The following is an 18,321-nucleotide window of genomic DNA, read 5'->3' on the forward strand; positions in this document are numbered from 1 at the left end:
ATGAATATAAAGATGTTATAATTATGAAATAAACAAGGGAGTTTGGCAAAGCAGATTATAATAACAAAAAGAGAATAGATAGAAAGCTTACCCACGCCCTGGGCTCACTGCAAAACTCCAGAGGAGGGATCTCCAGAACAGATCCTTTCCCACTGGTAGTCAGCTCTTAAATGGGTCTAGGAGAGGTGGAGCCAGGCTCCACCCCTTCCAGCAGCGCAGGTGAATTGCCTTCACCTGTGTTTCTGTGGCTGATTCATTGCTCGCCTCAGGTGATCAATCAGAGGTTCAGACCATGGTGCAGCAGTTCCCATACACCTACCAACAGACCAACTCCCTTGTTGCATTTATAGCACAAAGAAACATGGAAGTTCTTAAGGAAAAATAACCATACATTTCCAGCAAGAAGTATCTGCACATTGAATAGGTCCTAAAAGCGAAGTGAAATATAAGAAAATTATATTGACTTGCTAATATATTACAAAAAGCATTTACAGTTTTAGTAGGCCCCTTTTCAGCTTTTAAGTTTTATGTCCTACTTTCTGGTCTATTAAAAGAATTCTTTGCTTTTTAATTTTAATTATCTTCTCTTTACCCTTTCTTCGTTTTTCAGCACGACAGGATATTATTACTCCTTGTGGGAAATGCTCTGTGATAAATAGACACGACCACTGCTTTAAAGCTGTGTTTAATTCCTCTTAACTTCCTCTCTCAGAAGCAGCTTGCCATTGAGCACCTACTCTTTTTGAAGGAGCTTCATACATAAATCCAATTTCAAGAACCAAAACAAAGAGCATTAACTGCTGCCATAAAAACCGGACTTTGCAACATAGTGAAGCGATAGATACCAAAATGTATAAATTAAAGAATATTAGGATGTTATAATCACAAAATAAACAAGAGAGTTAGGCAAAGTAGACTATGATAACAAAAGAGAATAAATAGAAGGCTTACCCCTATCCTGGGCTCACCCACAAAAGCCAGCAGAGGCGATCTCCAGAAGAGATCTTTCCCCCCTGGTAGCCAGCTCTTAAATGGGTCTAGGAGGGGTAGAGCCAGGCTCCACCCCTTCTGGCAGCACAGGTGAATTGCCTTCACCTGTGCTCCTCTGGCTGATTCATTGCTCGCCTCAGGTGATCAATCAGAGATTCAGGCCATGATTCAGCAGTTCCTATACACAAAATTTGGAAAATCTGAAGCCCTGTGGATTTGCGTGCCACTTCCCATACAATTTTCTCATTCAAACTCTACGAAACATCATTTTGTTTAATGCAAAGGACAAAGGAAAGCAGGCACACAGCTTTTTAGCAAAGGCTTCTTTGTTAAAGCTGTTCGTACTACTAGCAGATGCAGCTTCTTATAATGTCACTCAAGCTGAAGCTCTGTCAGATAAAAATCTTCCCCAGTCTGTTACCTGTCCAAAGTTGAGAAATTTCATTGTTTTCAATTATGTTTTGTGGAAAGTGGATAAGGGTGATCTGACAGTGTCAAGATAACAGAAAACTGTTTAAAAGTCAATAAATGCTGTTAATGATTTCTATGTCTGATAGCTAAAATTGGCATTTCAGCCTCCTAACAAAGTCAGGGAACTACAGAGAACTCAGTAAGGCATCAGATAAAGAATAAAAGCTCCCTACTGCTCAGTCAATAGCCATCCTGAAATGAAAAAAGCAGGATGGGCAGTTTTCTGAAGACAATGCAGGTGTTAATTGTACAAGAAAATAGCTAAAAATCATAGTTTGCTCTTCTCTCTACAGTGTTTGTGGGTTTTTTTATTTGTTTTAAACAAAAACCTCACCTTTCACCTTTATCTTGGGCAGCAAGATCTTGCATCATCCCATGTTTCCAAACGTCTCCCAAGCTGTTTGTCAATCTGTCCTAAAATGCCACGTTTTAAAGATCTAGTCGTGTTTTCTACTTCACTAGAAAGGCTATGGTTGTCACCTTAGTAAGCCGAAGCCTTTCTGAACTTCCAAATTTAAGACGTTTTTTAAAATATTTAGGTTGCCACTAAGAAGAGCTTGAAAATATCATCAGGATTTTTTCCTTATGTCAGAATATTAGCAGCTTTAAAGTATTTATTCATTGTTGTTATTTTTATGTTCAAGCTCATGCAACTTGGATACTGCTGACCTATTTATCCATAGGGACCTTCCACTGAAGCAGTGGAGGATTTGTCAACTGCATGTAGAAATTTATTTCTCTTGCTTGACAAGACAAAGTCAATGTAGGCCTTTACATTTTAATATATCTGATTATGATAATTTTTTTTTCTATATTTGCATGCCTTCATTACTGGTATTATATTAAGATACCGAGTATAATTTTGCTAGATCCCACAACGCAATATTCAGTTTTCCCCAAAATTAATTCTGTACTGCATGCTTTCTTAGAAGGCTCCTTTTGGTGCTTGCGTCTACTGTTTATCTGCAGATGTAAAATTAAAAACACACATATACTTGGCTAGTGAAATAGATCTGCAGAACTCACCTCCACTTCAAGCTAATGCACTAAGTTATGTTCTGGTGAATGCTCTTCTAACGCCATTCAATTCCACAGTAGTACAGCTCTCACATACATTCTTTTGAGATGCCCCTACTAAAGGCATGCTACAGTCAGATTTATTTTGATCAGGAAAGGCCCACTTTTCTTTACGAAATCCCTTATCTTATTAAGTGTTCCCACAATAGCAGAGCTATATAATTAAAATAAAATAAAATAAGATAAAATAAAATAAATCTAAACTTAAGCTATCAAATTCACTGAGCTGTAGGACTTCCATTTCTACAAGGACTAAAAGCATTCAAAACTTCATAGCTCATAGAAGAAGAGAAACCAGTAAAGGTGTCCTTGTCAGCTCATCCCTTTATTGTGTGGTATCACTGCCGGTTACAGGTGCAGCCTAGCACCACACTCTCAAATCACTTCCCCTTTCCTAAGGGATGCTTTACAAAGACAGAAAAAGAGAAGAAAGAGAACTCCGCCCTGAAGACCCACATTTTGAAAAGCTATATGACAACATCAGGAGAGATAAAAACGAGATGACTTCAACACACTCACTTTTACCACTTTTATGGCTTTTTTTCTTCTGCTATCAAAATACAAGTGCCTCTCAGATCCCATCACTATTTCAAAGCCTACCAGTGACCTACTTAGGCAAATAAACAGAAAGAACCCCTGCCACTAATCTTTGGACAAATTACACTTCTGCCTTACCCTTTGTACTTGTTATACCACTGTGTCTGTACCCATAGATTGGTTTCTCTGTAGCAGTGAATATTACATCTAAAAATTAAACCTCTTCACGATATGATTATCTAAACTACCAGCAGTGAAACTGAGTGAAAATATTAAATATCCTTTAATTTAAGGTTGGAGAATACTTTATTCCTCAAGAAGTCACTAAAATTCATGCAAGTGTTCAGTTGTGGAGAACTGTAATAAACTGTACTTAAAAGAGTGTGAAGAAAGCAACAAAGATCTGCAGACAAATTTGAAAAAACAGAGTAGAAATCTCTCCTCATTCTTAAAAGTAATGAGTTTAAAAGCCAGAAATTGCTATTCTTAGCAATGACCTCAAAAAATTATAGGACTTATTAAGATACTCTGAATTCCACAAGTGATGGCAACATGTAGTTAAAACATTATCCAAAAAAAAAAAAAAAAAACCACATTAATTTTCTTTGTAGATACTCTAAAGAGGATAATTAGCCTTATACACACACAAAGTTAGGTTGTCTTTCTTGTAGCCCCCTCCAGACACATGTATATATATATACACATATTGAGAGGGAGTTACATGTCTGCTTTGGGTGAGTTTTGTTGTTGTTTGTTTTGTTGTTGTTTGTTTTGTTTTTAATAAAAGAACAACCTATACTTAACAAACCAGAAGAAAATCTTGCCTTACTTGTTCAGGTCATTTCAATGGATTTTAAAGAAACCTTCTGCTCAGAGTCCTTGAAAGTCCTTAAGAAATCTTATTCCATCAGTCTTTCCAGAAAGGCACAGGAGAACACAGGACAATGGAATGGAAAAGCCAGTACAAACTTTCCCCATAAAACTAATCTGAACCTAATGCAATTTGCATAAACGTTCACACAATTAATCAAACCATAATAATAGAGTTCTGCTTTCCCTTAAGCCTTACCTTCCCCTGATGCAAGGAACAGCAGTTTTCCCCAAGCTTATTTGGCCAAAGCCTATCATAATGCTGCAAGTAAGATAGTATGATGTGAAACAAATCACTCACAACCCTGATGACTGAGTGTGTGTTTGTACATTATCAGAAATACATCACAATCTACGTCTACTGTCAGCTGCACCTCACTGGCATTCTGCCCTGGCTTCCATTCAGGACTGGAGCTCCCTGCATGGGACCTTGCTGGCCAGCACCTTGCCTTAATGCTTATGAAATGCACTACATGTTTTGATGTCCTATAAAGAACAACAGTAATCAAAGTCAGTCAGTTTTGCTTAAAACCATAAAATAAGTTCAGTCCTCCTTGAGCAACAGAGGGTGTTGAATACTGTTAGCTCTTCTGAGCACCTGCAATATCATACCCAGGATACACTGCTAATTTTAGAGTGCTGGATGCATGCCACCATAGGATAAGTTATTTTTACTGAGTCTTGATGTGTCCATCCCACTGCACATCTCCACTTCTAAAGTGCTACTGTAAGGTTATTAAAGTTTCCAGTTACCACTTGGCTTAAAACTGCAATCTACTACAAAGCTCTTCGGATAAACTCTTCCTCATATTCTGAAGATCTTCACACAATATAACTAAAATGAATATCTGGAAACAGTATAACTAGCAGAAGTCAGCTGTGGTATACATTGTTTCCTCCTCTCCCAAAGTCTTTCTCACCAAAACCACAAATAATAGTATTTAACTATTATTCCTGCTACTTTCAGTTCAATGAACAAAAAAAAAGCTGCACAGAAACAGCTTTCACCTTATAGGGTAACTCTTTCAGTAGTCTATTCTATACTGATCGCAACTATGTCTTTTTTTTTTTTTTTGATAAAAGCAATAAAGAAACACGGTGATAACTGCATCAGTATATTTCACATAAAAACATGGATGTTGGGAAATTCCATTAACCAAGTTTTAATTTAGACCTAAAAGTCTCTGAGTAAAATGAACAATGCAGTTTTCCATAAGCATTTATACTACAGAGCTGCTGTCTTGCTTTCCCAAAGAGATAATACTGACCAAGCTATCAGGGCAGAAAATTTGGGACAAGCTTTAGCAATGAGGATTTAAGATTTCTACCCTTCTGCTCACACGTACTTCTTCCCTTACTTTTCAACAGGTAGACTGGGACTGAACAGAGAATTCTCTCCTGTCATGATGGATTTCTGCACATTTTTAATCACAGGGATTTAAATGAGAGCACGGTACTTGGCATGCATCCGTGTGCAAACAATAAGACATCCTCTGCCAAAATCTCCAGTGAAGACAATCCCAATAGTCATAGAAATGTCAGCCAGAAACAGTTACGTGAAGCATAAAAACCCATGAGAAGAAAAAAAAAGTATTTATTTATTAAATTAAAGACCAATTTTTCCATTCTAATACTTCTGATCTGTTTTTATGGGTTTTCTCAGGTATGCTTAATTAAAACCAGTCATCAACACCAACTTTGTTCAGAAGAGCAATTAATGAATATGGCATAGAGCAGCTTAGCCCTGGAGGAGACTCTGACATTTGTTCACGGTGAAGACTGTTCATTAATTGCTCCCCTTGTTCTCAGCCTCTTAATGATATTTTTGACACAACACTACAACTCAATGTGACTTATTCTTCACAGCCAGAGACATCTGCACTATGTTACGTTAATAAATCTACCTCTGAAAGATTTTCAAAAAGTTATTTAAAGACGCAGAGAAAAAATAGGTCTGGATGAACTAATAAAAGAATTAAAAAGCTGTACTGTCATTCTTATTATTATCTCCAAGTATGCTTTATATTAGATAATTTAAGCAAATATTTTTTGTTCTATATTTACTGTAATTAATGAAACTTGGGAAGAAATTCACAGCGCTGTCCCAGCCTATTTAAACTATGCTCCCATATGACACTGAACCATAAGGCTTCATAGGTCTTCAGATCCTAAGCCCTCAGATGATTTTCAATTGCTTTTAGTAGAAACAATTACTTTAATGTTTAGAATAGAATGCAGAGAGTCTAGCTCTGGGTTACAAAGGATCTACAGAAAACTAAAGCTCTCTCTATAAGAGTTAAAACAAGGTTATTGGCATTTTACACTGACTTCTGGAACCCAAAAGGGGTAATCAAAGCCATCATATAAAACAAAAAAAGTACTAAGAGTGCACTGTATAGATTTTAAAAAGCCATGTGTTTATCTTTGTAATATGTCCATAACTTCAGCTGATCCTTGTAGCTGCTGGAGTCCTGCTGCAACACATGGAATCATTCACAGAAGAAACACGAAGCAAATAACAAACAAGCTGCATGGGAAGTTCATGCCTGGAGCGCAGCTTAAGGCCCTGTAGATGAAAAGGCCTTCAACATGCAAATGAAAACAGCATCCACCCTCAAAGCTGGTGACACTACTCCAATTATCCTGACCTGGTTTTTTTGAGATTCGGTTTCTGTAATTCAGATTATGTAGCAATTCCTACTGCCTGCCAATTATTTGCATCAACACTGCCATTGAGTTTCATGTATTTATGTGTAAGAAACTCAATTTTAAGCCTTCCATTAGCTAATTTTATGCTCTTTTGTACTCAAGAGCTACAGTAGAAGCAGACACAGAAGCAACCCAGTTTCACAATCTACCTGAAAAGGAGTTGGAGCTTGTGAGGAGCCAGGGCGAGCTGAAAGAACTCAGAGCAACTCTGTGATAGTGGGTGCAGAATACACATGCATGGCAACAGAAAGAAAGGTTTTCAGGTTTGCATTTGCCCTCTCCTGTCTACTGGCTCCCACCACATTGCTCCCTTACAACAGAAGGCTCTGGTTTCCTCTGAAGTTTTCCATTCGCACCCAACACATCCTCTCTCCTACTTTCTCTCCCACCTTTTATTTCTAGCAGCTGTTCCTCCCCTTTTGCCCCATTCCTATCTCCTTATCTTTACTCATTGAGAGAGTCATTAAAAACGAAAACAATACAAAAAACACCCACCCATCAACAGCTGCTCTTCTCTGCACTGAGCTTCAGAACGCATAAGCAGACAACAGCACAGGTGCAGGCAGGCTCCTGTCAGCTCTTGCCTGTCTGGAGCCCAGCAGCCACAAAGTGGTCAGTATGGGCTATGGGAATGCCAGAAAGGTGACCTAATATAGCTTGGATATGACAGAGGTAGCGTGCTGCTCAGCACATCACCTCCTGATTGCTGAATGTGCAGAGGACTTGCTCTCAGAAGCAATTTTACCTGCTCAGACACCATGTTTGCTGACTTACTATTGAGAGAAAACAGGAAAAAGTAATTCCACCTAGTGCAAAATTCACAGCAGGCTCCCATCCTTGATGGATCAGTCAGAGAGGGATCCTCAAACAACACTAGCACTGCCATTCAGACCTTTTTATTTCTGTACATACAAGAATCACCTGAGCATCTACAGAATCATTTCTTTATTAATAAATTTGCACACAAATTCCCCATTAATCGAGTGCAGGAGTGCTCTGGCATCCCTTCCCTTAGGCACTGCCCTGCATACACAGATCTGGCAGAATAAGCCAAATTATTAAGTAAAACAAGGGATATTCAGATTTTTTTTTTTTTTTTTTCCTTAAGACACACAGAAAGTGAAAAGGAACTCTACAGAGTGCAGAAGCTCATTTCATTAATATTGCTAAATATATAATATGTAGTAAAAGTTGGATAACAAACACTGTAGAGCATATATTTCGAATTTTATTTGGACCATGAACCACTGTCCTTGGCAACTTTCAATATTCCACTCCCTCCATTAGCATCATGCAACCCTGTCACTTTCTAGTTGAAAGCCCAATAAAAGCAACACACTGCTGTAGATTATCTCAAATAACATATTGGGATCTATTGATCACACTTTTAGAACTACTTCTGAGAGAACAAGAACGGGAATAACCTAAAGGATTTAGGAGGTAAAACATAACTGTACTTGAATCTCACTCAATTAGATGGACTTCATCTGCAGTATCCTTACTATCCTTACTGCATATCCTTACTGCAGTAAGAACACGTGGCAACATACACCATCAAATCAGAGGCAAACTGCAGGGAATTGCTCACACTCTAAAAAGTGTTCATCAGCTTTCAGGAAGAAAAAAAAAAAAGTATATTACAAGTTTAAACTTTTAAGTACATTCCTATTATTGTAGTCCAATTAATTTGGCCATGTTTGTGGTCTGTCTCCATTAATACAGCTTAATAATTTAGCAGAATCCTACTGTTTTAATTATCTCTTCTGAACCCAACAAAATCACATCATGATCTGCCTTTACAAGATCTCACTATAGCCATTGTGAAGTATTAATTTAAATTACATTTCTTTTATTCATTTCTACCCTATTGTCAAGCTAAGGGTACTCCATTCCACCCTGAAGTCCAGCTTGCCAGATGAAAGAAATTTATGAATTTTAGATAGTACACATAATCAATATTTGATGCCAACATTTCTTTGCTCTTCAAAGACATGAACTCTTCAGAGCTCAGATTAAAATTATCAACTAGCAGAGCAGCGTTCTGATCTCTATTTCAATTCACTTTGTCTTTTGGCACAGTTACTGGACTGAAGCTGACCAGCTTTTCCCTGCAATAAGACTCGTTCATCCTTCCACCATAGTTTTTATATGGGATGATATTGCAGACCTTTGACTCCAGGAAAAAATGGGAGTGCATGATCTAGGCAAGATACTGTGTGACAAACTGGAACAAACCATAAAAATTTGTGAGGGAAATGTATGCATGTGTGTGTATGTAAAGAGAGGCGTATCCACAGGCACATAAAGGCACACCATATATATAGGAACTGGAAGTAAGGTTAATCTTGATCATGTAGGAAGCATCTAAGAAGTATCTGCAAATGTTGTTTGCAAACATTTAAGAAATTACGAACATCACAGATTTATAATTAACATACTATTTATAAACAATACATAGGTTTTACTGCCAGGCAGCATTATTACAATCCACAGTCATCTAACTAGAATACTTTTGGTCACCATGCCTCATCCAACAATTCCCCCTTAGAAGTTATTACTCAAATAGTTTTGGCTATCAGACTGCTGACTTATTAAAATACATCTTCACACATATCTAAAGTACCAATGACACTCTAACTTTGCTATATAGGCACTATACTTAATCATCCTTGGATGTGTCAGAATCTTGACAAAACTAAACACACCATGTGAAGGACACAGGCAGCTTCTAGTCAACTGAAACAAGAGAGGAAGGTGGCAAGCTAGCATTTCCTTCTTACCTCACAGCACACTGCATAAGGCACCAGGAACCTCGTGCATCAAAGGTTCTGAACAGAGCATTTCCCATGCCTCATTACTTGGTGTCCTGAAGTGCACTTGAGCTCACTGGAAGTGGCCACTCCACACAAGTACAGATTATCTTGAACAAAGGAGACTTTGTAGTCATATTGGGGTGAGAAAGACACATTTCCACTCATCTTTGAACAGCCAGGGCCTGGCTCCAGAAAAACAGCTAGAGACAAGTTGATGGAACAGCTTTTTCTAATGAATGCGCTCCTGGGACCAAGAGAAAAGAAATACAGTAATCAACTTAAATCATGTCTAAAGGATATGTATTGGGAACTACCACTGCATAAAGAAGCTACAGGAAACAGCATTTCACAAGATGCTAATAGCTTATTCACACACCAGTTACCATGCCAAGGCTGAAGAGATTATCAGCCTGCTCTGCTCATCACTTCTTCACCATTAGCTGCCTACAAGAACACTCCCAAATCCTTTTCAGCCACAGTATGACAAGTAAACCTGAACAATATAATACTAAGTCTTGTTAACTCAAATCCTTATGACTCAGTCACAAAAGTAAGGTTATCATAAGCATTTCAGTACACATAAACATAATACTTGTAATATTAGTAAAACAAGGATGCAGATCAACCTAGCTGCTACACTGAACTCAAAGGTTTTTTCTCCTCTTAATATTCTGGGAGACAGAGTGGAATTAAAAGTACCTAACAGACAACATGAACAATCTTCAGAAACAGCCAGATGATTTTTCTGGAGATTGCTCATCTCCCTTACCAGCTATCTATAGACATGAAACACAGAAACACTGTTTTTCACATGAAGATTGATTTAAGGAAAACACTTTTTTCTTACGTGGAAGCAAGAACATTCAACACATTATCCATAATTTCTTATACGGCTTAGAAAGTTTTAGTCATCATGAAGCAAGACTGAAACAAGGGACTGAATGTGCTACAGAGCAACACCTCCCACAATGCAGGAAGCAAGCAAGGGAAGAAAAAAACACTTCAAAAAGCAAACAAGCCCACTGTTAAAAACAGGAATCTTTATACAGAATCATAGAGTGGTTTGGATTGGAAGGGACCTTTAAGATCATCTAATTCCAACTCTCATCTATAGACAGGGACACATACCTCTAGACCAGGTTGCTCAAAGCCCCATCCAGCCTGGCTCTGAGTGCTTCCAAGGATGGGGCATCCACAGCCTCACTGGGCAACCTGCTCCAGTGTCTCACCACCCACACAGTAAAGAATTTCTTCCTAATATCTAGTCTAAATCTACCCTCTTCCCAATGCTTCGTCAGGTTTCAGTAGTAATAGAGTTTTCTTGACCTGATTTATGGCTACAGATGCATCTTTAAGGTGTCAGCATGCACAGAGAGCATGGAACAAAACGGTAGTGCCAGCTGTTTTCAAACACCAATTTCAAAATTATCAGTGTTGGCACTGTTAGAAATTCAGAGCTTACAAAAACATCAGGGTTCATGAGAGTAGCAGGAAAAAAAAAAATTGATACCTTTTTAAATGGACTTTTACATGGAGAATGCTGAATCTACCAAAAATAAAAATAAAAATAAAAATCAGTAAATACATATGATCATGAACTCAGTCTGATTTCAATAATACACAATACATAAGTTAACCTCATTAATTGTTCCTTGCAAAGAGAGTTCTCTACATCTGAAGTTATGGAATTGTATTTCCTTGTATTCAAGTTTTAGTAACAAATCCCTGCAACAAACAAGTACTCTTTAAAAATAAATAAATAAATAAATAAAATAAAATAAAAAACCTTCTGGGGAAAAATAAAAAATTACAACACACTTCTCTAGAACTGAAGTCAAAGAAGCAGCTCTGTCAACAGCCATCCTATAAAAAGACAAATGTTTTCCTGGGAGACAGGCAATCCATTGTGGACAACATATTCATATGGACTCTCAAAGGAAAATAATGCATTTGCTCACATTATTTTAAGAGCATTTTATAATTTCAGGTTTGAGAGATAAATACAAAGACTCAAGACAAATATCAGAATTAAGTGTTAACCAGTATTTCAAGATAATTTTTCTTCAAACTCTGATACTGATCTCTTTAGCCTTCAGTTTAAATACATTTTCAAAACAATTTTCATTTCCAGTTATAGATAAGAGTGAAGAAATTGAACTTTACTGTAAAAGCCAGTAGCAAACACAGTTGTAGAAAGGATTTTGAAGGAGCAAAATAAGTTCCTCTGCCCAGACCATTAGTTTAATTTATAACAACAGAGACACACTGCAAAAAGAACAGTGATTCAGATGTAGAGCCCAGATTTCCCTTTCTGCTATTGCTGCTAGCTGCCATTTGTGGTTTTTTTTCCCCTCACTAACACCAGATAAAAAATGATGCTCAGGCTGCACTGCTTTGTGTTCATTAAAGCCTTACCTAATCTTGAAGTAAGGAGTCAGAGCCTGTGCTGTCCAAAAAGCAGACAAAGGAAATTTGGAAAATCCTGCAGACAATTCAGATAAGTCTGTAGACCCTGACCAATCTTTATGGTAAGTCTCCAGAGCTCACATTAACACCTCTTTGGGACTCATACTCGCATTCATCAAAATAAGCTTTTCTGTTCATAAACACCAATTTCCTCGCCAATCACACGTCCCTCTATCTGTATGCATGACCTCATGCCTTTGGAAAATCAAAGCAGGTTTTCAGAACAGTTATGTCATTTTATGTTACCAATTCCAGCAGCCTGTACCAGAATCCATTATCATTTTTCAAAAGAGTAAGGTCTGACAGACAAGCTGTGGAAGACTGAGCTCCAGTTTTTAACAGATTATTACCCTGAATTTCCTTCTTACTGACACACTCAAGGGCACTGCCTCTCAGGTACCTCAGTCCTCAAAAGATCAGTTTATGCTCCTGAAGACTGGCATACATCTAGGTCTCAGTCCATTTGCAGTCCCCACAAGAGAGCCTGTAGCATCTTAGAAAACTAACTTAAGGCAAAAGTTTATCAACAGACTTAAAATTACTGGCAAAATCCCCCAGTATTCTTCTAACCAGTCCTAAAAGTCATTGTTATTCGAGGAACTAAGCAGAATTCTTATCCAAATACATAGTTCTCCTCTCCTTCCTTCTACAGCAGTACTCATTCCACACCCTCAGTCATGCTCAAAGAGAAAATATATATGTATATTTTTAAGAGGATAGTTTCCCTAATATTGCTCACAGTATATCTCCACATGAAGAATTACACTGGCACAACCAGAAGGACCTAGAAGCCAACTGAGAGGCTTAAAGACCCAGAATTCCAAAGGATGACAACAAACTGCAACTCTGTCCTACACAGAGTATTTCCTATCTATAACTGTCTGCCCTTGGGGAACAAAGTAGCCAGTGTTTTTCAAGTTATAAGGAGAAGCTTTTATTAGAAGATGAAGGTTAAAATGTATTAAGATTTTAGCAAGCAAGAATAGATTTTCAGTGTCAGAAACAGGTAGAAGAGATACCAAGAGATACCACATCATACTTCACTACTTCAGCATCACAGTTAGCTCATAAGGTTGGCTGTTCAGATTCCACTTCAGGACTATATGCCTTGAAGAATACATTCAGAAAACTGTCTTCTCTTTTCCATTCCAAAGTTGAAATCCCATTTTTTTGCTACATTGTGAGCCCCATGGTACAGCAATGGTCAATACAAAATCAAATGCTAATTGTAATTAGATACATTTATTCCCTCAAAAATATTCTTATTAGGTATTTCAATATCACTGCTTAGGTTGAAAAAATGAGCAAGGAAAAGTACACCCTGGAGCAAGAGAAACTAGATAAAAATTAGAATCCCAGTATCATTTTTTATAACAACCAACTATAAACACCACATAACCCTATTCTTTTATCAGAGTAAGAAACAGAACAGATGTAACAGAAGAGGATATAGACAGCAAAACACAGACGAAGTAACACACTGGCCCTGATAGGAAGCCCAGCATAGAGAACAGAAGTCATTGTCTATGGACAACATCCAATCCCTTTTCACAGCCTTCAATTTTGACTCTAACATGATTTTAAATAAATAAATACATACATACATACATACATACATACTGTTGTGGTTTAACCAATAAATAGCCCAAGTGTTACAGCCTTCCACATGGTCTCACACAGTACGGAACAACCCTTGGTCTAATTCAGGCACTGTCCTGGCTCTGCCCTGCCGCATGCCATCATGACAGCAGCTCTGTCTCGCCAAACAACTTGGACTGATCCCCATTGTGTGCCTATTACTCAACATAAAACAGACTTAGGCGTATATTCATCACTGTTTCAGCTGAAACCAGGACAAAGACACACAAGACAATACACACAATCTATCCACTTGTAACTAGTTAAGTCCAGGAGCTTCCCTTCAAGTACTCAATACTGGCCCAGTTTCACTTCTCTTGGACAGGGTCAACAGAAAGGACTTAATTCCATACGCCTTCCCCTGCGCCAAGCCATTTCAGCAGTGTTCATATAGTGCACTTCAGAAATAAGGAGCTGAGTCAAAGCAAGGCTTAGTGGGCTTCTACTGACAACAGATCACTGAAATGGTTCAGATTATGAAGGAGAAAAAAAAAACAAACAAGCAAACAAACAAAAAACAAAAACAACACATACAAAAAAAAGAAACAAAGAGGCAGGAATTCCCAAATTTATCCTGGAGAAAACAAAGCACAAAACTACCACCTGAACTACCACATTTTAAAAACTACAAGACAAATATTCATTCAGAGTTCACTAGCAATAGAAAGAAGAAGCTCAGGAAAAATCTTACTGTGGGCAGAAAAAACAGAGCCAAAAATACTAAAACACTTGTACTTCCTCTCTTGTTATATAGACTTTACTGTTAAATCTACTAAGCATTCTTGATCTGCGGTTAAAGCTAATTCTAATCTGAAAGTATATTTCAGTAGTGCTCTGATCTTCTACCTAGAGTAGTAATTCAGAGGAGGAAGGCAGAAGAGAAAGGAGCTCATTTTTCACATTTAGAGAAGAGGTGGGGTAAGGAAAATGTGAAAACTCCATGACTTGCAGTATGTAGAGCAATCCTGCAGGCATCACACACACTCCAACTCATTCATCACATGTATTTTGTAAAGCCTAACACAACATCTCAGCAGCATTTCAGCATTCCCTAAGTCATCACTTCTGTAAGCTTCTTTTAAACCAAACAAATACTGCTAGTTGGCTGAACGTCATTGTTTATCAGGCAAGGCACTCGAAATTGACAAAGTATATATCAAAGATTCACAGCTCCTCGGTCAAGATCCTCCAAATGGAACAGCAAATTCCATGATATAACTGGAATTAGCAGAAACCTCTGGCATGAAAACACTAACCTGTCCTTTCAGCAATGGAAAATCCAACAATTCTAACATATGCTGGAGCTCAGAGAGAAATCTTGATCTCAAAATCAGGGAAATAAAGAAAAATGCATCGGTAGGAGTTTAATAACACTGATGAGATAGACAGAGAAGTGCAGCCGATGCATTGCCCAGAACTTGAACTTTTCCTAAAAGAAATCACTCAGATTGTTGATGAAGACAACTTCTGAAAAGATAGTTTTAAGAGTAGAGCTAAACCAAATAATTTCACAGCAAAAACCTCTGGACACATTTCAGACTGATACCAGCATTCTACTACCACCTCTGATGACCATCAGCTCCATTCTGAAGTTACCTGACTTCCTGATACACTCTGGTATACCTTTTCCTTTCCAAATGCCTCCCAACTAGTGATTTGTTTTATTCATGTATTCATACAAAAACACTGAGTACAAAGATAAAGAGTTTGTTTATACGGCAGAGAAGTGGATTGCGTCAAAGTACCACAGAGAACGCACAAACGCCAGAACAAATACATTAATAAATACATTAAACATTAACAGATTTAAATGTGTTGTATTTTGGAACATAGGTTTCTAGTAAAACCAGAGCAAGACATTAATCAGACTGCAGTTTTGCAGTTATGAACTTGGTTTACGTTAGCCACCATCCAGATAAAAGCCAGGCAAGCATGCTATCCTTCAGTGCAGTAAAGATCTTAAACCAATAACTGGACACAGTTACAACAAGATCTAAGATCTAAGGTTACAATAAGATCTAAGAATTCCAACCTTTCATGGAAACGGTTTTGGCTGCACCTACCCTGAAAGAGCAGCGGGACTGACAGGCTGCAGGGATTGCTGCAGAGAGCAGGCTGCCACCTGGCAGCAGCACATCACAGCTGCAGCCCTGTGCTAACACGAGCTCACCTCTCGCAAGGGACGAAGGCTCCATGTCACCAGAGGGTCAGCCTGGAAATTGTTTGATCCAAAAAAAGCTCATTCTTTTGAGACGGTGACAGAAGCTCTACCAACTCCAGAACATCAATCACCAAACATCTAGGCAAAGTTTCATAAACCAGATGCCAAACTGCTAGCCAAAATTTTGTCATCACTGCATAACAAATGATGGGATACCACTCTGTGCTAAGTGGGATGGATCACACACACACCCCTCCCAGCGACTGACAGCACACCTCTGAGCAATGACTGCACCATCGTCTGGCCTTACTGCCACTGTGTCACCATACTTGTGCCACTGTGTCCAGCACTGTGGCCCTGGGCGTGCAGGAAAGGCTCTGTTCCCACTTATCATAGGGACCTGGAGCCCTTCACACAGCTCTGCCACTGAAGCTGAGGTTGGAGGAGGCTCACATTCACTATCTGCAATTTATGGCTTGTAATACAGGGTTTACTCACTGGAAAGTAATGAACTTCAGTCAGCAGTAATTCTGCATGTGTATGAAAGTACACCAACACAAATTCAAATCCATGTGGTTCCCCTAAGATGCTGGGGAGAGGGAGAACAGAAAGAAAAGAACAAAAGTCCTGCAAGCAGCAGCAATGCATGGGTACCCCCTGTTGCATGCCTGCCCAGCAGGAAATCAGCACCACAACCCTCTCATAACCAAGGTTTATAGATCATTACTTAGTGCGCAAGGACTCCTACTACCTGGAAGTATTTTAAGAAAACAGCACTGGTTAAAGATTAAAAGCAATAAGACACTGCTGATAATAGCACCTTCAGCATTCTCAGTCAAAACAAAACCCGGTTACAACATCTCAAGGAAGGAGCAGCACAACTTAATTTACATCTCTTAGCCGAGAGCAACGTTTTGTTTTGTAGGAACTGCCGCCCTCTGGAGCCTCAGCTGGCAGCAGGACCTCCCGCAGCTCTTAAGACAGGGAAAACGAGAGCAACCCGGCGGTGCTGAGAGTCATGAAGTCAGATCGGCTTTACCTGGCTGGAGAGGAAGGTGGGAGCACAGCACACCTACCCACGAGTCTTCCATATCTCTCACCAGGCTGTTTGAAAGGCCATATCTTAGCAACGCGCTCGGACTAAGTGCCCATCATCGTGCTCTCCACGAAGAGAAGCAGCATCACCACTTTTGACACTTCTCCGTTAGTCAAACTTTGCTAACCCAGGCAGAGCATTCGTTCCAGTATCAGCCCGAGGATGCTGAAAGGGCTGCAGTAAAAACTGCGTGCAGTTTCCACGGTTAAAATCCTAGTCTGACTGAGCCCTACGGCTGGACTAGTGCTGCACTAACCTTCACAACACGCATATTTACCTCCAATTAAGAGTGTTCTGTTAGCTTCCGGGAATCGCAGCTTTCCAAATTTCCTTAAGGTTGCTGGAGGATACCGCGATATGGTTAACTTTTCAGTTTGGGGATATTTCCTTCAGCTGTAACCGTGCACACCCATACGAGCCCCTCCTGCCGACAGCAGCGGGATTTTAGGAAAGGCCCCCGGCGGAGCTGGGGGCCCTTCCTCAGACCCCGCTGCCCACAGGATGACTCTGGGCACACTGTCGCTGCACCAACCTCACGTCGCACGCTTAACGTCTGGAACGACACGGTAATGCCCAATAGCTGTCACTCCGCCGTTAGAGCGATCCTCGCAAAAAGAAAACCATTACCCGGGCTGTCTCCTGCGTGATTACAGAACGATAATGCGAACTCCGCACTTCAGAAAGTGCCAAAATAGGGTTACATCACAGATACGCGCAGTCCACTTAAACACAGCGGCAACAGAAGCGCTTTGGGAGTTCAGACCGGGCTGCGGGCAGATGTCCCGTAGTCCGTACAAACACCGCGCTCCGTCCCCGTTCTCCCGGCAGCACCTGGCCGAGAGCAGCGATAGGGATGCCGACTCGGTTTTCCTCCTCCGCGGACACTTTCGGAGGAGAACACGGGCAGTGCCCGAGGAAGGGCCGTCCCGGAGGCTCCGCTCCGCCCGCCCCCCAGCTCCCCCTGCCGGCCCCCGGCGCCCACCACCCCCGGGGCATTCGAGCTCCCAGAGACAGTCGCGAGAAAGGATGGAAGCTCCGGGAATGCTCCTCGCACCGTCCCGCGGGGAGAGGGACTGGGGGTGGTGTTACCTGGAGGCTCCGCTCCGCAGGTCAGCCCCGAGCCGCTGCCGCCGCGCCGTGCCCCGCTCCCGGCGCGGCGCCACCGCCTCACTCCGCCATGGCCGCAGCGCTCCGAGCCGCCCGCAGCGCTCGCTGCCACCAAGTTCGAGGCGCGGCAGCGCGCCCCGCCGCGGGGGCGGAGCGGCGGAGCCGGGGCGGCCGCGCGTCCCCGGCCCCGTCGGTGAGCGGCTGCCCGTCCCTCCCCCCTTCGGGCCGGCGGGGAAGTTGCAACTGGTTGAGCAGCTCCGAATGCGTGCTTGGGCTTTGGATGCTTGGTCTATTTTTGTTGGTTTTTGTTTGCTTGTTTATTTGTTTCTTTAAAAAATTATTTATTTATTAATTTTACTTACCACAACCCAGAAAAAGCATGCCTT

General features: G+C 40.3%; 1 protein-coding gene across 5 annotated transcripts in view; it reads right to left on the minus strand.

Annotated features, from left to right (window-relative positions):
• Window positions 1-18,072, minus strand: part of SEMA5A (semaphorin 5A) — a 313,513-nt gene extending 295,441 nt beyond the window's left edge. For 3 of the 5 annotated variants that reach the window (XM_048939888.1, XM_048939884.1, XM_048939889.1), the window contains exon 1: window positions 17,918-18,072. The gene's annotated coding sequence lies outside the window, so the exon portion shown is untranslated. Of the gene's footprint in view, window positions 1-951; window positions 1,013-17,105; window positions 17,270-17,917 lie in introns of those variants that run through there. The other 2 variants (XM_048939886.1, XM_048939885.1) reach the window with 2 other exon arrangements.
• Window positions 18,073-18,321: the final 249 nt, after the last annotated feature.

This window comes from Lagopus muta, chromosome 3 (genome assembly GCF_023343835.1).
Source record: "Lagopus muta isolate bLagMut1 chromosome 3, bLagMut1 primary, whole genome shotgun sequence".
Taxonomy (NCBI): Eukaryota; Metazoa; Chordata; class Aves; order Galliformes; family Phasianidae; genus Lagopus; species Lagopus muta.